The sequence below is a fragment of the Columba livia genome, chromosome 1 (genome assembly GCF_036013475.1).
Source record: "Columba livia isolate bColLiv1 breed racing homer chromosome 1, bColLiv1.pat.W.v2, whole genome shotgun sequence".
Classification (NCBI taxonomy): domain Eukaryota; kingdom Metazoa; phylum Chordata; class Aves; order Columbiformes; family Columbidae; genus Columba; species Columba livia.
The window spans coordinates 117012662-117037921 of record NC_088602.1 but is presented as its reverse complement, the minus strand read 5'-3'; the positions used below and the strand labels follow the sequence as shown (position 1 = coordinate 117037921).

Sequence of the window (25260 nt, the reverse complement as noted above, 5' to 3'; positions counted from 1 at the left end):
ACATTACAGCTCAATTATGCTATGTCAGTCACTAGAAACATCTCCTGTGTGCTCACAGTGTCTTCCTTTTATCTTCACCAATACCAAGGCTTCATTAAAATCCCATTTAGTTTTAGTCCCTATTAAGTGTGTCAGAATGGTACTACAGTAGAAAATAAAAACAAGTAATTAGAAAAGAGACGGATTGTAAACTTAGTTTTAAGCACATTTATATATACATATCTCACAAGAGTGGTGATGATAGTACATTCAGAAACAAATTAATTGAAAGAGCTATATAAGAAACATGTCCTTCAAGTTATCTAACTATGTCATACATATTTTGCATGAATACCTCAACTTTAAGAAGGTCTTTTTTATTTTTTGCTGTAGACATCATGATCTGTTTGTTTGGTATTCATTTTATAGGGTTCACAGTGCATGCAACCCGTCACTTAAATGGATACCGAATAGCAAATATAATAAAACTTTCTTCATGTCTCCAGGTTTACACCGATATGTAACAAATATGGAAGAGGCTATTCATACAAAAGCCTTTTTGTTGTTGTTGTTGTTTTTCCCCCAGCCCTTGGCACATACATTCCCCTGTTCCACACAAACCCAGACATTCTCTCAGGCACCACAATACCCAAAAAGCATCATGACCATGTAGCCGGTTTCACTGTGAGTAAGTTTCAGCACTCATAACTTCAGGGGTTTCTTTCCTCCCTTGCACTTAAAGACATAAGTACAAAATATGTATTACATAAAAGATTTGTACTTCTGTAAGAAGGCATTGGCTATTACTGGTTTTAGCCAAAATACTACAGTTCTGCTACCTGCTCTCTGACATGCTCTTTTCTCACATATATTTTTTGTCATAATAAGTTAATTACCTAATAGGCTTTTTCCCTAGTACATGAGGGCTTTGTCTCTTTGAGGTCAGTGGAAAAAACAAGACACAAAATCTATTTGTTATTAGTGTATTTCTTCCTGCCCATAAAACCTGAACTCATTTTTTTTTCAAAGAGTATTAGCATTCTCTTTATAAGAATGATACATTTATAATTTCAGTGTACAATATCACTCATATTTCATCACAAAGTCCTTGAGAAAACATTTGCAATAATATCTGGTTTTAGAGTAAATGCATATTAGGCGATAATGGAGCCAGATTTCAAGGATAAAGGAATAAAATCACCCATGTAAAGATTCTCAGCTCATTCTAGAGATGCAGATTTCTAATTCAATCACATAGATTGTACATATGTATGTGCACATATGCACACACATATATGTATATGCATATATATATACATATATATATACTTTCTGTAAAGGAAAGTGGCAATTTTTGTTCTGTATGCTTAGCATTTTACTCCACATTATCTGTGCTTTCAAAAAGTTACATACTCTGGAGTCTCTCTTCTTCCATCTTGATGAAACATTCTTCCGTCTTTCTTTTCCCATTCCTTTCTCTTTCTTAATCAGTCACAATCAATTTTTTTCCACATCTTTCTTTCAATTATAATTCACATTCATAATATGTTCTACAAAGAAACCCTGAATGTCACCTTATTGGTATCCTCTGCATATGATTTCATTTAATGGTGACTGGTGAAAATGCCAGTAAGAATCTTTAGTATTCCAAAGCAGTACATCGAAACATTCAAACTGAGGATGTAATTCTCAACAGCAGTCAATGTTATGAGCCCCTCCAAGATGAAGCTTAAATTTTCTCATTTGGGTAAAATTTTGAAAGCATTCAGAGTGCCTCTAACAAGAGCAGATGCTCCTGTGCAACTATAGGAAGCATATTGGCTATGCATATTAAAAGCAACGTGATCATTTTTTTAAATGATATTTTAAAGGATATTAACTTGAAAAATCTAGCTTAATGTAGAACAACAAATAAGCAAGTGTGTGCTGCTTTCCAATACACTCATCATTTTGTCAGCCCACTTCAGGAAAATCAATTTGCGCAGTTTGTCTACAAACCGCGTTATGCCCTGAACAGCCACAGTTCAGAAGATTACCGCTTAGGAGGGAAAGGAGAAAACACTTATGCATCAAAGAAAGACTGGGGGAAAATTCATCTGTTGAGAAACAGCAGTGGAAGTTTTCTGTGCATTTCAATGTCCAGTTCCAGCCCTGACGCAGTGCCGCAAGGAGGGAGGGACCACCCCAGGCCAGTGCCTGTCGGTACGTATGTACCCCATGTGTGCTCTTTCTGTGAAGGGCAAACACTCCTTTACAACTCCATCATGACAACACCAGAGTTCATATTAACATTACCAATACAAGATCGCTATTCTAGCAAAGAAAGAAGACATGGCCTTCTTATGCTGCAGGTTTAATATGCCTGTTACGGTGACACTGTATTCCCTAACAGTGCCCCAAAATTTGTCATTTAAAGTGCCCTGCCAGTTTCACGTCTTATAATCGTGGCATACATCATACAATTAATCCCACCTCCAAGCTGTTTATAAACACACAAATCACACCAAGTGCTTGTCACATCACTAATAATCAAAGGGTCACAGATTTTAAGGTCACGAGGAATTATGACAAAATCGCCGTGTCTGACCTCTCACGTAAAACAGTAGAAAATTGCTCCCACATTGAGCCCTCCACTGAAAGGGGCTGGAGCTGTGTAGGGCAGATATACATATCCTGCCCAACAGCACTCTGAAGGTTACTCAACTTTACACTCACCTGGAGGAGAGAAAGCACAGCTGAGTGCTCGTATGACACAAGGACATCTCAAGGATGCAGCACTGGCCGTCCTTGGACCTTGGCTAACTTTCCGTCTCCGCGGAGACCCTGCTACCCTGGAATGGTCTGCAATGCTCATTTTAAGCCTGTTTTAGGGAAATGGTATAACATGCACAGGGGGCATACCATGAAGACACTGACTCTTATTAACCCATTTTATGAGGAACTAGAAAATAAGCAAACCTGTGATGTTCATTGACCAGCTACACTTGCAGGCCACTTTCAGAAAATTTTAATAAACATTCAGGGAATTTGCCTGAATAGAGATTGAGTAAAGAATGACTTATCCAGAAACATACTGCACATTTAAGTTAGATGTGATGGGATTCTGGAACCATGCTACAGCATGCTGCCTTGCAGTAGCAATTAATCCATAAAATTCATTACACTTCTGCTGGTGAAGCAGTGGTAATTTCTTCACAGTCTTTACCACACAAAAAGTAAAAGCTTTGAAATGTTCTTTTACACAATGCTTGAATAGCCTTTTAAATTGCTTTTGGACTAATAACGCACTTTCAGTCTACAACTTTACCAATTTCTGCAGAATGATAAAGATTTCTTTTGGCTCAAGTAGGAACCTGATAACGAGTCGTCTTCAGCTTGAATAAAGGTACTACTCATGATGTTACAACTCATCTTACAGCAAAACATCCTTACAGGTGACCTATATCTAACTGATGCTTTTATACCGTACCTCAGTCGCAAATGATATTTCAGGTATCACCTTTGAAACATCACCAAATATTAAGAGAGAGCAAGCTGGTGCAAATTGTTGAGTTGGGGCAGGAGCACCTAATAACGCTAAATAGAAATAAAATCATCACCAAAGTTCTGAGCGTGTAAATCAATATAAAACTAAGGTTTATAGGCACTCCAGTGTAACTGATTTGCCCTTGTTTACTGCTTTAATAGTTCCCTCACTTCAGTAAGATCATGCTGTTTCAAATTCACATGCAAATCCGTCAATATTTTTCTGTCTCTGTTAAAATCAGCTGCAAAATTCCACACTGACCCCAGCAAGGCCAGGATTTCATCCTCTGGTATCATGCATCATAACAATAGGAAAGGTGCATTTTATCTTTAAGGTTCTGCGCTTATTAATACACAATAATGAACATGCATAGTATCAATGCAAAGCAACATATCTGTGGCTACAAATCAAATACAAAATTGCTAATCACTGCTCTGCTTATTTTTCAGTTGTGCTAGGCTGAAAAATACCCATTCATGTTTATAAAAATGCACATATACATATTTATATATAAACACATATATATTTGCTTTATTTAGAATAAACATTGTTAGAAAAAAAAATATTTTCTAGATCTTGTCTCCTAGAAACTACATGCTTAAAATAATAATGAGCCAGCTGGAAACATTAATGGTCAGACAATAACCGAATGGACTATTTCACAGTTTCTGCAAATATTAAGTTCATTAACATTAGTTATGACGGGTACTATAAAACACATTTGGTCACACTTACACTCCAGTCATTTAATCACACACACACATTATCTGTCAATATTTAAAGTTTTATGAAAACTATTTTAATTTGCCATGTTCCATCCAGTTCTATAAATAACAGTTTGAAATACTGGTTTACTGTGAAATAATTAACACTAAATGGCAAAGCCTCTATAACCGTATCACCCGTTAGCTCCTGCCAGCTGGGATAGGGGCAGAAGGTGCACACTGCTGTTAATTTGGAAGGAAACATGTGACAGAACCTGACATGTCAAAGTGTGAAGAGGTTTCTGCACTTCAGTAAAAACAAGTGTAGTGACTGGTGAAACTGAAAATAAAAAAAAAAAAGAGGACTTGGAGGTTATTTTATTTCTGCATAATTAAACACCTAAGGAAAACAGAGCTATGGCCATTTTAAAATCCCTTTAAGAGCTTCCTCCTCCTTCCTCCTCCCTTCTTCCCTTGCTGTTCAGAGCTGTTGAGTAACAGACATTTCAGAGTGTGCATGGGGGAAGTAAACAAATGCATGGCTACTGTAGTTGCAGGGCAAGAAAACATTGATGTCACTGCTGCTATAATCACATTAGTAGGGCGCGTTAACAGTAATGTCATGTTTGATCAACTAGTGAGGTCAAAAGCCCTTCGAAATACAGTTTGAACAGAAGCGCAAACCAAAATGGCAAGAGAAATGACTTCCGAACAGTTTCTTTCCAAACACAGACCCCTGTTGCAAAGGTGAGCTTTCGGTCACCAACATTCAATGTCAAATCCATTTGAATCACCCAATCACACTTTACACTTGGCTACGTCCCCATTCCCCCTCTTTAAACCCCAATTTGATTTTTGTCTTATCCTTCACTGTGTACACGCACCTGCACCCTGTGGCATCCGAATACATCCCCACCAGGGATAATGCTCGCAGCTGGAGTTTGCTCCTATTCCTGACAGCTTGTCTGTCAAGGACAGAAATATATACAGCTCAAGTGTTTAGGACCATTTTTCCTTGAGTAGGTTTTTTTCACTTTAAACACAATGTGTTGCAGTCTCTCCACTTTAGCACACGGTATTCAATACAAACAAACGATAGGAGCAGAAATAGCCAATGACAAATTCTTTCAGGTGGGAAAACAGCTGGTCAGGATATGTCCCCTGTAGTGTCCCAGCACGCTCGGCACGTCCCTTCTCATCAATTGCGTACTTTTTTATCAACATTTTTTTGACACTGCCGGGTTTGGGCATGTGTTTAAACCCGAAGAGTTAATCCTTTTGCGGGGGTAGCATGTAGGAAACGCAGCATCGGTGAGACCAGACAAGGACCGCTGCCATGTAGAAGTTCCAATACACATTTTTCTGTCACCTCCCCCACCTCTTTCCACCAACCTGCACCTGGGAAGGAGAAACTCATCCCACTTCGCATCCCCTCCCCGAAGTCTGCCCGCTGATGCCCGCCGGCTACCCGACATCTTCCCCTTCATTTTACCGTTACTTCCCCGATTTGCCCCCGGGCTGATAAAGCGCTGTCTTTCCCCCATCTCCCGGGCTCACCTTTTCGGTCTGCCCGGCGGCGCAGCCACCGCCTGCATACCAATGTGGGGCCGCAAAGGCAGCGCGGCAGCCGCCCCGCCGCCCTCCCGCACCCGCGCCCGGCTCCGGCGGCTCCCGCGGGCGCGCTGCCTTTTGCGCGTTGTCACCTCGATGCACTTAAAGCGAGGGGAACACAGGGACAAGCACAATTGCCCTCTGCCAGCAAGACGGGTCCTGACTGTCGCCTGGGGACACGCATGCATGTGTGCAGCAGGCACTCGGGCACGCACATAGCCCGGGCTGTGCGTGTGTCTGCGTGTGTGTGCGCGGCTTGGGGTGAGTGTGGCACATCCGTGTGCGTGTGTGTGCATGAGAGGGGAGCGGGGCAAGAGGGAGGCAGCCCCGCCGCACCCGCGCATCCCCCGCGCCGCGTAGAGCGGAGACTCACCGGGTCACCCTGGTCTCTGAAGGTCAAGCTCAGGTTGGTTTCTTGATTGCAGTTGTCCTCCGGGCTCTTTCGGCTCGGCTTTTTCCTCTGTCTCTTTTTTTTTTCTTTTCTTTTTTTTTTCCCCCTCTTTTTCCTTCCCCTTCCTCCGCTCCGGCCGCGGTGGCGGCGGCTGCTGCCTGGCGGGGCTCCCGCTGCCGCTCCCGGCCCCGCGGGGTGAATCCCGGCTCCCTAAGACCTGGCCCCGCGGCGCGGCTCAGATCCCATGGTCGCAATCCACATCGCGGCAGATGTACCACAGAATCACGTAGAGGATCAGCAGGATGGCGAAGATGAACAAAGCCACCAGGATAGCCTTGGTCACCGGAGAGATGAGGGACTGCATGTCACCCGCGGGCCGCCGCCGAGGACAGACGACTCGGCAACTACACGGGGGCAGCGGGCGCGGACGGATCCCGCGGCCCCGCCGCCGCCAGGAACCCGGTGGGCAACGGCGGCTGGCGCCGAGCCGGTGGCGGTGTGCCGGGGGCTGCCTCCCTCAGCGCCCCCGCTGCGGCGCTCCGGCGGGCGCGGCGGCTCCCCGGCGGGCGGGACGGGGCGGCGCGCACGGACACCTCGGCGCGGCGGGACGCCCGGCCATGGGCACCGCGGCCCCCGCCGCGGCTTCAAGCCCGCCCTGCGGCGGCGGGGGGGCGCCGGGCGCCCGCAAACTTAGGCGCGGGGGCGGCCCATGGGAGACAGGTGTCAAGCGCCCGGATGCCCTGCAGGTCTCCGACGAAAGCCATCCACGGGGGCGGGGAAAGTTGCGGGTGGGACGCAGTGGGTACCGCTGCCCCCGGCCCCAGGGGGACCGTGCCGGGGCAGAAGGAGCCACCGGCAGCGCGGGCAGCCCGGCCGCGGCCGACTGGGACCGCGCCGGCTGGCGTGTTCCGCCCAGCCGGGGTTTTCCCTCCCTTCGCCGCCGTTCGCCCCCACCTCCCTCCTCCTCCGCCACCGCCTCCTGCGCGCCCGCCCGCCCCCCGCCGCCGCCGCGGGGGAGCCCCGCCGCCCGGGTGCGTGCTGTGGTTGTAACTGCAGGGTGGTGGGAAGGACAGGGATTTCCTTTCCTCGCCCACCCCCCTCCGCCCGTACATGGCGTCTCCTCCGTGCTCACTGCCCACTGGAGACCGACCGGGTGCGGGGGCCGGCGGTGAGGAGGAGAACTGGGGCTTGTCCCTGTTGCCTAAATGGAAAAGTCATCCCTCCCCATCTCCGATGACATTAAAAGGCTTTTGTTATTCTGGCAGGTTAGGACGGGTCACAACCTGCTGCGGCCTTTGGTATAGGCACCAAAGGTGCCACAGGACAAATGGCACAAAAATAGGACGGGAAGATGGAAATCAGATGAAAGACCATTGCTTGCATACTCATCTCCTAACAGCAGCACCAGTGCAGCCTTCAACTCACCTCAGATTCCTGTAGCACCAGGGATGTCCATACAGCATCACATGTGCACACCAGCCTTGGCACTCACCTTCTGCAATGTGTCCAGACACCTGCCTACCACCCAGTACTGCAGGGCAGAACCGGGTTCCCTGGCAAGGAATGAGATGCCCCAAGACCAGCTCTGTGCTGGGAGGCAACCAGAGATGCAGACCCCCTTGCCTCAGGTCACTCGTGCAGGTGGCTGGCAAGAGCCCACCTGGTGGGGGACAGGCCGCTCATACAGTGTGAACCAGTGCTGGTGAAATGCACGAAGTTGTCACCTTGGATCTCTAGTGGGGACAGAGCCAGGTGTGTCTTCACAGAAGGAGCTCACTGGATTTCTGTTCAGGTGCAACTGCACCAAAAATACAGAAACATTAAAGGAAGTCATAAAACCGTGCAAGACAGGGCTGAAATGAACCTTCAGACATCATCCCCCTGAGAAGGACAAGAGCAACTCTATCAAGAAAGAGAAGGAAAGATTAAAACTTCAATACATATAAACTGGATAAACAAAGGATAATCAAGTTTGAGAGGAAGAAGGTAAGATAATGCTATATAGGCATAAACACCTTTGAGGAAAAAATGTTAATAATGGTGAGCATGGGAATTTAAGAAAGGACAAAGGAAAGAAAATATGAAAGAGAAATGCTAGGCTGTTAAATAAGGAGACTTCTGACACAGTGAAATGTCTAAAGGGTATGAGATAATATCCCAGGTGAATGTGTTCTAGAACACATTACTTGACTTTTTGAAAAAGCTCAGCTTTTTCTTGCAGGAAGAATGGTCAGCTCTGCAGGGATCCTCACTGTGCTGCTTCTGTCTCTAGAGTTTCAGTTCCTCATCTGCAGTATGCAGATGACCATATTTCCTTTCTTTTCCCTTTGGTGTGACTGCCTTACACTGCAACATTTTCACTGAAGGTTTTTGTCTTTTGAAATAATTACACCTTGGCTGGAGCTGTAATGATACTGGGGTACAAGTACCAAGTTCATAAAATGCAGCTTGGACTCCAAGCAGCTTTGCTTATTAGTTTGTCCTTCCCATTTCAAAAGCATGCTGTATTCTAGAGGCAGGTTAGGTGCTTACATCAGATTCTTTGGGATGTCAAAAACGTATTTTTTCTAATTCTCTTCCTAGTCATTAGTATTTCTTTTGTAGGAAGGTGTATTCCATGTAGACTACTTGTTCAGCTGACTTTCACACTCGAGCATTCATGCATTGCTATCTGACTACCTTGGCTTGTCACGTCTCGAAAAAGTGGTACCAAAGCTGGCAGTGTCAGACACAGCATTAGCACTGGCACGACATGGTACCAACTGATGGCTGATACCTCCCTGCTTGTCAGCATGAGAAGCAAAATAATGCACCATCATTTCTGAGCCCAAGATGTGACTGATTGTGTAACGTGTGCAATCTGTTCTGGACAGGTTTTGAATTCTGCTTGTTTAATTTGCATGTACTTATGCACAAGGGCATCCCTGAGTAATTAAAAATATATAGCCTCTCCATGTTTGATGTTCTGTCACTAGCGGAATCTGAGCCAACACAGAAATCACAAGTTAAAAAGCAAATACATTGCCAAAGCTGTCCTTAGTTGAGAAAGCTGATTTAAACAAGGAAGTAAACATAAAAACCATCTTAGTTTTCAGATGTCTTATTAGTAAGCAGTGGAGAAGAAGGAAATCGATCTTTGCCAAGTGAAGAGAGATAACAGTGACAGAAAAATCATTTTAATTTCCACCTCGTAAGCTGATATTAAATTAAACAGGAATACTAATACATGTGGCTTTTCGTTTTCTCTTTCTCAATTCCCTTTGAAAATATGCTGCAGCAAATACATATTTGCAAGGAAGAACACACACAAAAGATGGGTGTAAAGACCCACAATCACAAGCTAATGCAGGCAGCTTTAAACGCCCAAATTAAATCCCATGCGAATGTACCAAATGCTTATGCGGCATAGATGCCACAAGGAGGTTGGACTGTTTCTTGTTAAGTTCACAGGCAATCTTAGCCATTATGAAATTATCACAGCTCCCTCTGGGCTGTCCAGTCCTCCTGCCACAGTGTTTATTCAGACCAACTATAACCTACTGGAAAAGGAGGGTTGGTTTTATTTGCCCAGTCTTTGTCAGTTTGTGTCACCATAGATTCCACTAGTGGGGAAAAATCCTGCCCTCGCACAGCACATCCCTGGTCTGGAAGGGCATCTGAAGCCACCAAATCCCCAGGAGCGGGCTGTGGTGTTTGGGAAGGGAGCAACCAGTGGTCTGTGGTGGTGGGATAAGACTTGTGCCAACAGAGGAGCTGTAACTACTAATCCTCTCTCACCGTAAACCTGAGAGCAGCATCAGTGCAAACCCAACGTATTTCCCTCTTGCAGTGAAGACAGGGGCAGATCGGGAAGAAGACTACTGAGTTCAGGTTGAAATAAATAACATTTTTTGATTCCTTTACCAGTGAAACCATACAACTAGCCTAATGCCTTTCTTTTTTAGGGCAATTGCTTTTGCTTAAAACTTCAGGGGTGTCAGGAGAAGGCTTGTGATTTACACTGCTGTTAGCTGGAGGCAATTGCAGTCCAGAAAGTCAGACACACTGATCACTTCTAAATATGATCTTTCATTGCATACCCAGTTTTCAATGGTTTCACAGCAATTGCAGATGCAACAAAATGTAAGGAGACATATTCTGGTTCATTAGAATGATTTTGAGACTCACAGAACAATTCCTTGGAGAACGAGTGTCAGAACTATGTCTAAGATGCCCAGTGAATACACACGGCCAACTGTTCTTGGAATGTGTCTGCATTAAAGAGGGCCACACATGTTAGAAATACTAAAGGCAACTGTCAACAAGCAGGCTTGAGTATGGCAATTTGTCTGGCACTGCTGCACAGTGCTCACTGCACATTAATTTAGCCCAACTCTCAGTCTGTTTTCTTAAAAAATAGATATATTCAGTATTTATTGCTGTAGAATTTTTGTCACTGACATCAACCAAACCAGAATTTTACCTACTTTCAAGAAAGTTGAATGAAATTAGTGAAAATCAGAGCCTAAACTAATAAAAGAGTACTTGACTATGAACAGAGCCATAGGAAAATATGTCATTTAAGGGACTGATGATGTGTTTGAGAGCCTTCCACCTCTAGAGCATCTTTCAAATCATTTCCAGTGCAGAAGTAAACACGAGTTGATGGAATGACTGCCTGGCAGCTGACTCTGTGGCCCTAGTGATTTTCTGAGTGGGTGTATTTCTATATCATAAGAACACTGATGCAAGTGGCACTAATTAGTTTAGACAAACCCATAGATTACATGTCAGGCCTCAAATACTGCTTTTCAGGCCAAAATGTGCTGCTGCCGAGACAGTATCTGTTCTATGAATTAGAAGAGAGTTATCAGTCATCTCATGTTTCACAATGATAGACACAGCATAAAAACCTGGGCAGATGTGAACACATGGCATGAAGAGCAATCACACAAACAAAACAAATCTCTCTCTCAAAAGAGGGAGACAGAAAACAAGCTCTGAGTTATCAGTGATGTTAATTAATGGACCTGCCTCTGGTCAGCTATTTGGATTACCCAAAGCCATGAGAAAACTCAAAATATGAGAGTTCATAATCCACCTGCATTATTCAGAAGATGCAACTTAACAGTGTAAAACTTTACAGATTGGCAAGATTCACAGCAAGGAGAGCTATCAAGTAATGGTCATTTCTAGGGGAAAAAAGAGCTTATTTGCCACAGTAAAGTACAGATTAAATGAATCCTTGGCACAACACAATTTTGGAAAAATATTATCTTTATAGAATACTCGAGAGTAGAAAAGCAGGAAAGAGACAGTAGTTACATGTTGTCATGCTGCATCACATCAGTAATACCCTCCTGGGGTGCTGGAGTTCCACTTTCCAGGTTAGTGTTTGGGGAAAATAAAAGGCAAGAAAAAAACAACTATAACAACTCAAGGCTGTAAGAATGGATCTTTATAAAATCAAAGCCTCAAATCAGGACAGAAAGTCAGGTAGCTCTACTTCCCCAGACTCTGGGGGGACACCAGCCCTCCTACCTTTCCACGGGACATGACGAGACGATGGCCAATTCTGTTTGCCTTTGGTTTTCCTGAGAGGCCCCCATGGCATCTGGCAGGGCATCTGGCTTATGGCACAGGCAATTAATCTGGGGCGGCGTTTGTGCTATTCCCACACACATTTGCTGCTGGGGCTGCTCTTGTGCTGCTCCTGATCCAAACTTGACACTCCATCCCAGGAAAAAAGGGAAGAAGGTTCATGTGGCTGGCTGGTCAGGAACTAGCATGACCTGGCCACAGGGGCCAGGTTCACTCATTTTCCCAGGCTAAATTTCATCCTGTACCTTGCTGATGGCTTGATGCCATTGTCTGCAAGAGCGGCTCATGGCGTTACTAGCAGACCATGAAAGCAAGTTATGTGGCCCTGTGGTTACGTGCTGGGGTTGAGACTCAGGACATTTCAGTCCCACTCCTGCCTGTATCACTGATTTCGCTATCCAGGTTTGGTTTGGGTGATTTACTTAACTCTGCTGCCCAGAAATAATAGAAAATGGATACAGTTGCATTGCTGCATTGTTGTGAATGTAACTTTGCTAAATACTGCATGTTCTTGAATACCAGTCCTTTTCAGATTTCAGCCACCTGTTATTGGATCTCAGGGAGGAGGAACATGTGGTTTGACAGATATGCTTCCCTGACGAGAAAAGTCAAGCTGTTTAGAGAATGAAGGTACTCTTCAAATTGCCACTTGCGCAAACCCCAGCTACACTTTTGTTCTTCAGTTTTTATCTATAGGAGTTTGAAAACATAGAATAAACTCAGCAAGTGAGTAAAGGAAAATGAGGGGCAAAGGAGGTATCTCTGACCTAATTGTCCATCAACACTTTTGATATTTGTCTTTTGGATCAGAGGACAGCTTATGTGAGGCACATGTTCATACAAAGAGGTAGTTAATATGGCTCAGCTGTGTTTCCATCAGATTTCAAGAGAATTACTTTCATGTCTTCTCCTTCCTACCTGGTACAGTGGTGGAAAAGTCTATAAATAAAGATTTTTCTATTCGGCTTTTTTCAGATATGCTAACCAGTCTTTTGTCCTTTAGTGCAGGGAGAACTAAGTCACTTAATTAGACCTCACCCCTTCCCTTCCCAGCTTAACTCATCCTACACACTCCTACACAAGCATTCTACCAATACTCCGGGTTATGGATTTTATGTTTGCACTGAAGTATAAAATGTCTTTTTATATCAGATGTTTGGAATGAAGAATCTCTACTGGGAACCAAAACTAGAGGCGAGCTATTTGCAAAACCTTTAGGAATTGTTTGACATTGGACCGAGGAGTTCAGTGGAAGAGTCGGGGTGGGTGCTTTCTGTTCTTGCGTGCACTGTTAGAGAACCATTTCTGAGGTGAAGGTTTGGATATTGGACATCAAAACAGACTCCATTCAGCTTAAAATAATTTTCTCTAGCCAGTGGCCACACAACAGGACCTCTAATAGCCCTGCTCACCCATACTACTAGATAAACAGTTTTGCTGTGATGGAGATTTGCTCCAACAATCAAGCTGTCATTTAAAGAGCAGGAAGATGTCCTGAAAAAAAACCCCAAATGATAGCTCCTGTAATGTGAAAGAGATCGATACAAACAACAGAAGGCTCTATTGTGGGTCTATTTAAAAGATGAAGAGAGATGTATTCTGCAGGGAGTGAACTAGTTTTGTCTTCCATCTATCTCTTGCTAATAGTAAAAAGAGGTTAGACATGATGACTGGTAAATGCTGTTACCCTTTAACTGCATTTATATTTTCTTCTACAGAATTCTTAATTTTGCAAGAGGTGCATGTGTATGTTTGACTTGCTCCTTTGTTTCTGCGCAATAAAAAGTCAAACTGGCCAGCTAAGGGAAATGAATCCCAAGCTCACTCAAGGAGCAGGCGATATGTTGCACTTTCTGCTCTTTGTAGCGGAGTGGTGTTAGTGGTCCCTCATCAGGGCACCCACTGTTTTGAGCATTTTGCTAACAAATAGCAAAAGGCAATCTGTGTTTGAAGTGTAGTCAGAGGAAAGCTGAAATGTGTGTGCAACAAATACGGCACTGGGGAAAGTAGGTCAGGGCTGGTCATGACAGAACCACTTGTTTAAACAAATGTGCAGGATTACCAGGTTTTGCACAGGTCACTCCTGGGTGAAGCACGTAACTTGATTGAGATGCTTTGTTTATCATGGCATCTCACGGTCCTCACAAAGCACCTACATTTAATAGCAGTCGCACAGCCCCTGTCAGGATGAGGTCTTAATGATGCTTAATAGGAGGAGACTATTACTAAACAGCAGACTGCATTTACTCAGAACAAATTGAAGTTTGGTTTTAAGAACCATAGTGAATTCAGCTAATTTAATTTATTTCCATTTAATTGCTAGCACAAATTTCTAACATCCTATAACTGATTGTGACACCAGGAGAAAATATTTTTTCATAATATCTAGAAGCCCTTCAGATTCAAGCTTGACCCAAGTATAGCAGTTAGAATGCCTGATCTGTCTTTAAGGATCTTGTTATCATTCCTCTTCATTGCTATAGGCTGCACTGTGCTGCAGTAGGGGTGTGTTTTCTGAAACAGATATTGAAAAAGAAACCATGTTGGGATACACAGTGAAAGAGCTGAGCACTTTTCCAAAAGGATAGACAAAGAAGTCAAGAGAAGTGTATATGTTCTCTTCAAAGCACCATGTCTGAATCAGGTGAATGAAAGAAAAAGAGTGGTGCAGCAGGGTCAGTAACAGATTGGGATTTTGGCTGTGTGAATGCTATAATTTTTTGTATCAAGATCACCCTGTTTTCCTTCTGAGCTATGAGCACCTGCGCGGACTGTCTTCTCAGGGTCTCCCTGTCCAAGAGGCGGATCAGCTCGGGGTGCCTGGGCCAGACGCAAGCTGAGGAGCTACAGCCGGGTTGACATGCTTGCAGCCTCCTGAGAAGCAGCATCCTGCCATTCTCTCCAGCATTTTGTGAGACAAGCACGTTTTGCTGCACAGCAGAGCTTGTCACCCACATTTCGACAAAGCTAGTCACAATAGCTTGACACTTTTAATTGAACTTTATGGAAATCTCAGCAGTTAAGATTGATTTTCTGTCTTTTAACCACACTGTACTTTAGCGAAATACTGAATCATGGATAAGAGAATGTTTTCGCCCATTCAGAGGCATGGACACTGGGAAGCTGGAGGGAAGTTAGGGGGGCATGTAGTGGGTAGTTGAGAATTTTCTGCTGGATAAATTTCCAGTGAAAGGCACTCATCTCCTATAAACAGGATTTTGACGGAGAAATTTCATATTGGGAGAGAGCTTTTTGTTTCACGCTGGGATAATTGGCATGATGCTTCTGTGGTGCCTAGCTAGATCAATCTCAGCAGTGATCTTCTCTGCCTACAAGACTTTCTCAGAGGCACACCATGTGGCACCAAGTGCCCCAGCTCTCCACCATCTTGGCCCTTCTCCTGCTTGCTTCTCTCAGATATCAAGGCAAACAGGGTAAGACTGCCATAACCTTCATTCTCTCTCTTGAAGCTTAAATCAGACCTACACTCATCTAGTTGTGTAATGTCACCTTGAAGTTCAATGGACGGAGCTAGGATACACCAGGATCGGGTTTCATTTCCTACTTTGCCACAAGCTCCCTAGGCAGTGCTAAAGAAGTCACTTACCCTGTAGGTGTAAAATAGGGATAATAATAATAACTCCCTCCGTTAGAGTTAGGGGTCTCAGGGTAAGTACAGCAGAGGCAATGAGTAGCCATATATGACAGAGAATGGAGCATATCCATACCATACGTATATATTATCATCTGAAAGAGGAACAGACTGACAGAGAACTTGAAAACTTCATATGCATGCTGTAGTCATTAAGGCCATCCTGAAGACAGGTGAGGAGCAGTTAAAAATTAGATACACTCCTGAATCTTGGCTTTTTATGCCCACTGCATCTGAAAAGGGTGATGGAAGCTAGAGCTGCAGCCACTGGCACCAGTGCGTGTTGCCCAGTATGACCAGACCAGTCCTGGTCTGTGGTGTCAGTGTCAAGAAGGAAAGGTCAGATTCCTACCTGTGGCACCTTTCTTATGTCAGTGGCAGGTTGGGGACAGTTGCCTTTGGAAAAATGAAAAGCTCGTCCTGATCATAAAACATTCCTCTGGGGAAATGTGCAGAGTAGATGGATATGGAAGTGAGGGAGAAACCCTCAGTGTTGGGGAGAGACACTCTTATTACATTGCAGCAGTCCGTACTAGTAGGAGGCATTTTGGTTTTATTTTGGTGAAGCAAATCTAGAGTTATGTGGAAAATTAAAGCCTGTCAAATTACGAGGCCAGCGGATTTCAACGCAGAAACAAAGCTGCTAGTTCTCATGTCTCACAGGCACTGCATATTATTTATTTTAGCACAAGGTGCAAATGGTGTTTACTTTGGGCACAAAAGAGTACACATTTTAAATAGCCTGAAAATGGAACAGACTTTCAGACTGTTCAAGTCTCTGAAAAAGGTTTCATTGCTAAAAATGGAAGTAGACAGACGATATTCAAAGACAAAATAAAAACTGTCTTCCAGCATCATATCTCAGTGGTTCTGAAATTGTCACATTTTTGTATCAAGGATGAATCTAGGAGATAGGCTAAGCTTTATTGAAATGATCAATTGCAAAAACTGTCATAAAAGATAAAACTAATGGGCTTTAATCACAGTTGAAGTGAAAGAATTAAATCAATAATTTCACTTAGATAAGGTGTAGAGGAACCAGTTCAGACTCTTTCCTTCTATATGTATCTGGACAATCTCTCCTAATTTCTGTTTATTCTGATAATTGCCTATATTACATCACTTTCCTCCTTCCCATCCTGCCATCCACAGCCATTTATTTGGTAAAAATACTGACATTGCTCAGTTACTGCTCATGATGAACAACTGGTGTAAGAGCTAATACCCTTGAGAATATGCACCTATCATTCTGCCCTTTGCTTGTACAGTACTTCACACAAGGGTTAGCTTCATCCTTCCCCTTGTGTAGGAATTGGGAGAGCTACCCCAATGCTTTTTAAGAACGTATGAGTTAAGTAAGAAATCCGAACGAGAGGAAACTAGAACCTGAAATCAGCAGAAAGTCAGCTTACAGATATTTTGCCATTTTGCTTTCATTACATTTTTGTGTCTGCATGACCAGCTTTTCATCTGAATCCTGCACCATTAGATGTGTAGGTGGGGCACTTAGGGATATGGTTTAGCGGGTGACTTGGCAGTGTTAGGTTTACAGTTGGACTTGATGATCTTAAAGGTCTTTTCCAACCTAAATGATTCTATGATTCTATGATTAATGTCAGTGGACTTTTATCATTAATGGAAGTGAGGTCAAGCACTTGCTGAAATGTTCTGATTTTTATGTATTGCTCTTAAATTCTTTACCTGCTCTGCTTCTCTATTTCCATAACTGTTTTTCTGTCAGTCCGGTTATTTATGTCGACCCCAATGATGTAGCATTCAGCTATCTCCAAAGTTTGCAGCTTAATCTCAATAATGTGTGAAGCTAATGAAAATCTATGTAATAAGCTTTCTAGTTGAATTCTATCAAGAGGAGAGAGCTCTCAGCAGGGAAAAATGCCTCTGTAGTGCAGTACTAATAATTCCTAAGGGTGCCTGCTGGCTGGTTTTATCATCCATTTCTTCTTATCTGAGAGCTCCACCTAATGGGACCAAAAGGAAGGTATCAACCTTTCAGATTTTCCAGTAAAATCCCTGTTTTTATATCTATGCTGATGTTTGTGTGTCTTCAGGAGGGAGGGTGTGGGGAAATGTACATCCTTTGACTTTTGGACTAAAGGACAATTAAGAATAGGAGTTCTATATGACATTGTCTTCTATTTTAATGCCATGGAGTTTGAACATACTGCAGTTTCTATAGAGGTGCATTTAATATAGATAAACTAAATGTCTCCCAGTTTTTGCACTTGATTTGTTTAGCTGCAAGCTCTATTATCTCACATGTGCATGCCACTACTACATACCACTGCAGCACTTTTCATGGGTGCAGAATACACCTTGCAAGACCAGGATCCAAAGCTGCAGAGAAAATAAATCAGGATTACTCTTATTCACATGAATTGATGTGAGAATGGTATTCTTACTGCAATGAGGACACTGGTGACAAAGCATTCCCAAAGACAGAACTTCCACAGTCATTATTTCCACCTGCAAACATTCAGAAAAAATGAGTGTCTCTTTCCTCCTCCCTGCCCCTGCCTAAGTGATGTATAATCATAAAAATAATGAGCCAGCTTTTTATATTAAATTGATTCAAATTTTCTTTATTTTTTTTTTCCAAAATAATGTTTTCAAGCTTTTCTTTGTGTCAAGAAGGGGTAAAAATTCCCTCTTTTGCAGTGAAAGCTGAGATCCTCACAGCAACCAAGATCCTTCAGTATCTAAGACCTGAGGAATGTGATATAGAGCTCCATTAGACTTGCAACCTATAACAAACAACGCAATTGTGAGTAATATTTTTCGTATCATACTCACTTTACTGATGAGGTATTATTTTGCCTCAGCACAGAGAATTAAATCAAATGGAAGATGTAACAGGGCCAGGCAGGGAAAGCAAAGCAACACAAATCCTTGAAAATGCAGTGAGGATGCTGATTATTGGGGAGTATACCCTTTTCGATACTTGGCAGACTAAGAACAATTTACTCTTCGAAATCTAAATATAAGCCAAAGGAGGATGCTAGACTAGAAAGACGGCTGTGAGTGCTGACAGATATCTAAGGAAATAGAGAGAAAATGCTATCAGCATGCAGGCAGTTTCTCCTGGTATAGAGAGAGAGCAGCTGAGTCAGATGCTCTGTGTTCAAGGTTGTGGTGAATGACTGCAGGTCAGGTAAAGGGAATTATATCTAGACTTTTCTGTTGTTTTAAATACCATATTGCTATTCCAGGACTCATGCAGCAGTAATATTATTGTCTTGCTATTGTTACAAATATTGTAGTAGAAGCCCTGGTAAACTGCCTCAATTCAACAAGAAAACAACCACTCCAATAAAATCCCTGCACAGCATGGAAGAAAAGTTAGAGGCCATTCTAGGAAAAATTCCAACTACCAAATGAAATTACTTAATTGTGGGGATGTATGAGAGGGAATGGACTGCAGAAAATAGTAGGCTCACATACTTGCCCCAAATAATATTTCCTCCTGCCACTGCTGGAGTCAGTGTACTGGCTGGAGGGATCATTGGGGTCATCCAGTAGGGTGTTTCTTACATCCCTGTTAAATCTTTTGGTTTGTACCCATGGATAAGTGGCTAATTAAGGCTTTGATCTAAAGGTGTTCTTCATGTGTCTCTGTAAATTTATGCTGTACTGCAAAAAACTTAAAAATGACAGATACAGCCGTGCTTGTGCTTTTAATGTAGTGAAGAAAAAACTTGAGGGTGGGAGTCTCACAAAAAAACACTGCTTGGATTCCTTCTTCCCTCAGGCTGGGAGCAGCTCTTTGGCTCAGTCTTCTCAGACCAAAAGGCTATGAGGAAGCAAAGGGCTACAAAGACACCTGATACTACCAATGCTAGTATTTAATTCGACATAATTTACTAGATTAAATGGAAACTGAAACATGCTGTAGGAAATACAATGCTTTTTGAAATAAAAATTTGATTGTATTAACTCAGCTACAACACATCTTGGACTGTGATATTGTAATTTCTGGATTCATTTATTCCTTATATAGAACAACAATGACTGGGCTTCACCTCATTAACTTTAGGCATCTGTAGCATTGTTACCATGTCTGAAGCACATCTGAACTCTCTTTGCTATTAATGGAGGGAAATAGGCACTTTCAGGTGTACCATTCATTTCAGAGAGCAACTTTAGCATGAGCTGAGTCACTTGGTAGAAGTATCTGTTTCAGTAAATGATAAATGGAGTCTAGACATATAGTTCAGGTGTGTATGTGCACCCCTGACCTGATGAATCACGCTGCTGGTGCCCACACTAGAGTGCCATATACACTTGGAAGAACAGCATGACCGTTTCAGGTGGCTGACTTCCAATGGGTTATAACTGAGAAGCCAAGGGATAAAACTGTCTCTATTTAGGAGGGAAAAAGCCACAAAATGTCTGGAGAGAAGACTTGGTGAGTAAAATTTCCTGAGATTTACTTCTCAGTTGCTCCACTTCCCAGGCCCATGAATCCTACTGGCAGTGGCAGCAGGTCCATGAGGGACTGTGGTCAGGTTGATCCCTTTGCCCTATCCCACAAGTTCCCGATGACCAGGAGAGCTCTCATCCTGGCTCCTCTCTGCAGTTTCCCCTCAAGTGGAAGGTGGAAAGAAGTTTTTGTGGGAAAGGCAGTGTGGTTGACTGCAGTAGGATCCCTGATTCGGTGCTCTGGCTAGAGTCCCATAGAGCATACATTAGAAGTGGCAGATGACGCAGAGGTCATTTAACGTGATTCCTACCATGGCTCATACTTCAACATAGCTGATTTGTGTGGTGTTGTTTGCCTTGCTTTTAATGCATTTTCCTTCTTCTCTCTTTTTCCCTGCCCCAACCCCTCCTTCCCTCAGGGCTTTTCTTCACTGTACTGTAGGGCTGCCTGGTCTATGCATCATTTATGCGGTAGCAGTCTTTTGGGGTTGTTCAAAGATTAATGGATCTCAGAAAAAATATGGTTTAAGGTGCACTGATCTTTTTACCTGCTTTTGTTCTACCAAGGATCTAAGATCAGTAAATGCTGTAACTGTTACTTAGGAAAGAGGAAATTAACACAAGCAGGAAGTCATCTGAGTTGTAAATATTAAGCTTGTTCTTTCCCCTTCACATAGATTGTTCATCTGCTGTTAATTGACATGAAAGTTAGTTTAGCTGTACTGCTGTCCCTAAAGCTTTGCCTATGCTGTTAAATGAAATGTGTGGAGGAATATTCCCTGGAGAATCCAGCTGGCACTGAGCTTGCAGACACTGAGAGCAGGGTGGTTACATGCACCTGCTGTATTTGGACCCATCTGTGGCCAGTGCTGACCCCTGAAACACGTCTGCAAATTCTTCAGGTGCCTAGTCAGCCTAAAACTGTGCCTTGAAACCTTTTAAACATTTAACAATGTAAGCGATGCCTTGTGACATTCCCAGGCTGTGTTTAATGTGAAGAGCCCAGATGTGTCCTCGATGTCCAGCCCAGTGTGACTGTCACCTGAGTGCCCCACCGCAGGGTCACGCAGTAAAGGGGTGCTTGGCAGTAAGGAGTCATGGGGAAAAGAAAACTGTGGAGAAACTATGCGGAACCCTGAAAGCAATTGTTACTGTTGCATTCTTAATCTTGCTATTCAGCTCATGAATTATCATGAATTCAAAATTCATGAAAGTTGAACCTTTATAAAAAAGTGACACTCTAAACTGAAGAAGAAATTGTGAACATTACTTTTGTATTGATCTTATAAAACTCAATCTTATAATAAATTCTATAAGCATTTGGGAATGTCTGCAACAAATTATGAACAACTGGTAGATTGTTCTGCCAATTTGTTACGGAAAAGGTGGACATCTGGAATTATGTATCTGCTCAGATGAATATTCTGTTTTGCATAAACTTAGAATTGGAAGAATTTTGTGATTAAACTGATTAAAAGTAACATTCCTATAACACACTTCTGTTAATTAATCTATTATTTTTTTTAAGCCAAGAGTTTTGTAAGCTGATCTTTTTAATTATCTGGGCAGCATCTAGTGTACCGAAGACAAAAATTGTCTGCTGTGAGAAGTTGAATTATTTCCCTGGCTTAAGTCCAGAGACAATAGTGTAAGTTTGAAATATGCTGAAGAGTTGGTGAGATCTGTACTCCACTCCTCTGTAATTGTGCATGGTGAACATCTCTAGGGAGAGCTCCAAGGGGTTTTGTACGTGATAGAAGGGGAAAGATAGTTTCACGTACCATCCCATGAGGACTGAAGAGGTGTGTTTGGAGCTATTTGCTGTCTCTAACTGCCAAAATAGACTTATAATATATTTCATAATGTTACCTATGAGCTTTGCTTAGCACGTATGAAAGAGTTCAAAGTAGGAAAAAGCAAACATAACACAGTCAAAGATGACATCATTTTGGATAATCCTGAAGATTCTCTTGCTCCCTGCCAAATTAAAAGTCGAGAAGAATATTGCTGACTGGTTGAACAAAAGGTTTCATTAGTTTCTAGGACCTTTCTGGGCAAGACAAAGGAAGTTTTATTAAAAATATAAGTAAATTTCAAAATCAGCAATTTGAGGTGCTATATTGAATGCCTATTGACATTAACTGGAACACTAAAGTCCTTGAATGAATCAGGTGATTTGTCCTTGTGGGGGTTATTTAAACGCATAAGGTCTAACATTCTTTCCATGTTGCAGTGCAGGTTACTTTGAAGTTTGTTAGATTTCAAGCCTACCCCCATATATGTCTTTACCAGAAGCAAATCTGCTCGTTGATGAGAACCCCTATGATTCTTGAAATCAATGGTTCTTTTCTCACCGATGTAGCACATTATGAAACACCACAGAAGGTCCCATTTTATTTCCATTACCTTCAGAAGCATGTCTCCCACTGACTTCACTGATAGCAAGATGAGGTTTTGCTACAGAATACAAAATTCTCTTATGAAAGCAAGATCTGCTCTGACTTCAATGGAAAATTTTCCTGCTAATGGAGCATAGGATTGAGCCCAATAAGATGTTTGCAAGAATGCATTTTTCACTTTGATGAAAATAGAAGTGATGGAATAGCTTTCCTTAGCTCTTCTTTTACGTATAATTTCCTGCAGTGCAACAATATTTACTTTGGGAGTACAATTTAGTAAGCCAGAAATTGTGAAATGTGAATATTAGAGCCTAACAGTCTGATTTACTTTAAATATATGATAGCAATCACCTGAACTCTTCCAACCTCCTAGATGCATCAGAAGTGCTCTTAAATTAGACTTAGTCTCTAAAATAAAAGAAACAAGTCTGTCTAGTTTTGTAGGGATATAATTTTAGTAGCTAGATTATTATTAGATATTATTCATACTGTCATTAGTATCATTCTTAGCTTGGGGATAAGATCATGGTTTCACATTCTGTAGCTTTGCTTGATAGTAATACTAATGTTACTGGTGTGATTCTTAATAGATCAGGAACAGATGCTGCACTGTGCAGCAGTTGTACATTGTTCTTAGAAGAGGCTTCTGAATAGAGACATGATGCAAATATTTCATGTTGCTGTCTGAACATTGAAAAGAACAGCAGAATCTGGGGTGGGGAAAGACTGAGAATTAATAGATCCCGGATGGTATATGTTCCTCTATTAGAGAACCCTGTAAGGTGAGAATTTCTTAGGGAAACTATTGGGATTTCTCTAGTGGCTTTAATAGATTTAGAGAAAAGCCAACAGCAGACATCGCTGGAAGACCTGGACAGAGGATCCCAGGGACCTTTGACTGAGTCTGCTGTCATGTCTCTCCCTCTGCAGAGCGCTCACCCAGTTGACTCTTGAGTCTCATTCCCCAGACTCATCAGGCACAGCTCCCAGAAGCAGTTTCCTTCCCATTCCATGGCTTGAGGTACCAGCTGGAGGTAGATCTTTTGACCTGTTGACCAGTCATACAGAGTGTCTCACATCACAGAGTGAAGGGAGCACTTCAGAACCCAGCTCCCAACTTTGGGCACATTCCCCAGTGGCAGAAGAGCTCCTTTCCCTCGCAGCAGGGACATGATAGGGTGCAAGCAGCTCCTGCAGCAGAGCCTCCCTTGTGGTCCAGGAGAGTCCCCTGGGATGCAGTGGCTTCACTGCACGGAGCAGCTGCTGCACATGTTGGAGGTAATTCAGATCTGCAGAAGACTTTGGTCTTAACCAAACTGTTTTTGCAATTTGAGCACTAAATTGAAACAGAAGATGGCTGTAGCTTTGCAGTAGATGACAACTGTCAACACGGAGGAGGGCTTATGTTTCTGGGACTGTATTTCAGGGTCACAGGTTTTCAGCTTCAGCCCAGCTGGGTATTCTAGTTTGAATGCAAAAACACTTAGATTCAATTAGGCCAAACTATAGGAAATCATTAAGAGCTTAAAGATTTCTAAATTAGATCTAGCTGAAGGGTGAAACACACATTTTCACAGAGCAGGCACAGCAGCTGCCAGGGAAGTCTGGTGGGGCTGTTCTAGCTCCCTGCTAGTAACTCCCTTCTGACAGGAGGAAAAAAGTTTAGCCAACTTGCAGCATTATATAAGATCAGAAATAGGGTTAGAATGAAAATACAATTGCAAAGTGCTAATTGAAGCATGGGCACAGTGACTGCTAGAGCTAATTAGAAAGGGACAGGATTCCTGTGTACCAGTCTCTCGCTCAGGATGGTATTTGCCCCAGTTCAGGTTCTTCATATCACTTGATTTCCACTTAAAGCACCCACTGGCAGGTGGAGTGGTGTTTGGTTAATACAATTTCCCATCTTGGTATTTTAAATTAAAATACTTCAGGAAGAGGAAGGCTTACGAACATGCAGTATTCTTCCCTAAAAGATAATTCAGATTGAAACACTGCTTTATTGCGATTGAGTGCCAGCTGAATGAGAAGTGTCCTGCAATTGTACACAGGTGCATCAGAGCTTGAATGCTTCCAAGACAAAAGAAGCACAAAGCAAAAAAGGTTGTTGGCCAGGCAACAATTAGAGAATATTAACAACAATATTAGATAATGATTTCAGCTCTATCCAGCATGTAAAATTAAGCTTCCCTTCTTTTTTATATACTTTCATATATATTAATTCTGTTCTGTATGGTATAATATACTTTGAACAACAAAATAAAAAGCACTGCAAAACTCATTGTTACCTTTCTAAAGCTCTTTATGCTTTTATTTCTCTTATAATGTAGATACTGTAAAAGATAATCATATGCTATTATGGATTATTTATTCACATTTGTACAGTTCTTTAAAAAGGTAGGAAATGGCTGTGTTATCATTGCAATTTTTGGCTATTTTTGCTATTCTACATTTGTCAGTTTAGTATGGAGTAGAGCAGACAATGCTACTTGCTAAATAACACCACCTCTGTCTACTAAAATCAGGAAACGGGAGGAAGGAAAGCTTGCATTAGAGGGCTAACTACTGAGGAAAAAAATAAATCAGAGCACAACTTCACACATTAGTATTTGGTTTTAAATAAAACTAATATCCTTTACCATTTCCAGGCTTGAGTAACATGTATATTTAAGTAAAGATTATATGTACCTAGGTATGCACAAAACCAGAGCATGTGTTACCTGCCACTGCCTGAGAATTAGACCTATAAAAATCAATGCATATTGACACTGACTTGGAAGGAGTTGAAAGTGGGAGGAGTTTGACCCACTGGCATCATTAACTCTCTGAGTTTTCCAGTTCCGTAACGTGAAAAGCTTTAGACAGAGCAGGAACATGTTAAATATTTGTTGACCATTTACACAATTTCTACCAACTCATTTTCTTCCCAGTACCACAAGTCTATATCATTTTTCTTATTGTGTTACCTGTAATTATAATTT

At 42.4% G+C, this 25260-nt stretch overlaps 2 long non-coding RNA genes across 2 annotated transcripts in view; one reads left to right on the top strand and one right to left on the bottom strand.

Annotated features, from left to right (window-relative positions):
• The window catches only part of LOC110358835 (uncharacterized), a 44517-nt gene extending 37377 nt beyond the window's left edge, over positions 1–7140 (bottom strand). Inside the window, exon 1 of the long non-coding RNA XR_002413600.2 lies at positions 6194–7140. This is a non-coding gene — a long non-coding RNA (uncharacterized LOC110358835). The remainder of the gene's footprint in view (positions 1–6193) is intronic.
• Positions 7141–7480: 340 nt separating this feature from the next.
• The window catches only part of LOC110358836 (uncharacterized), a 39910-nt gene continuing 22130 nt past the window's right edge, over positions 7481–25260 (top strand). Inside the window, exons 1-2 of the long non-coding RNA XR_002413602.2 lie at positions 7481–8197; positions 18120–18225. This is a non-coding gene — a long non-coding RNA (uncharacterized LOC110358836). The remainder of the gene's footprint in view (positions 8198–18119; positions 18226–25260) is intronic.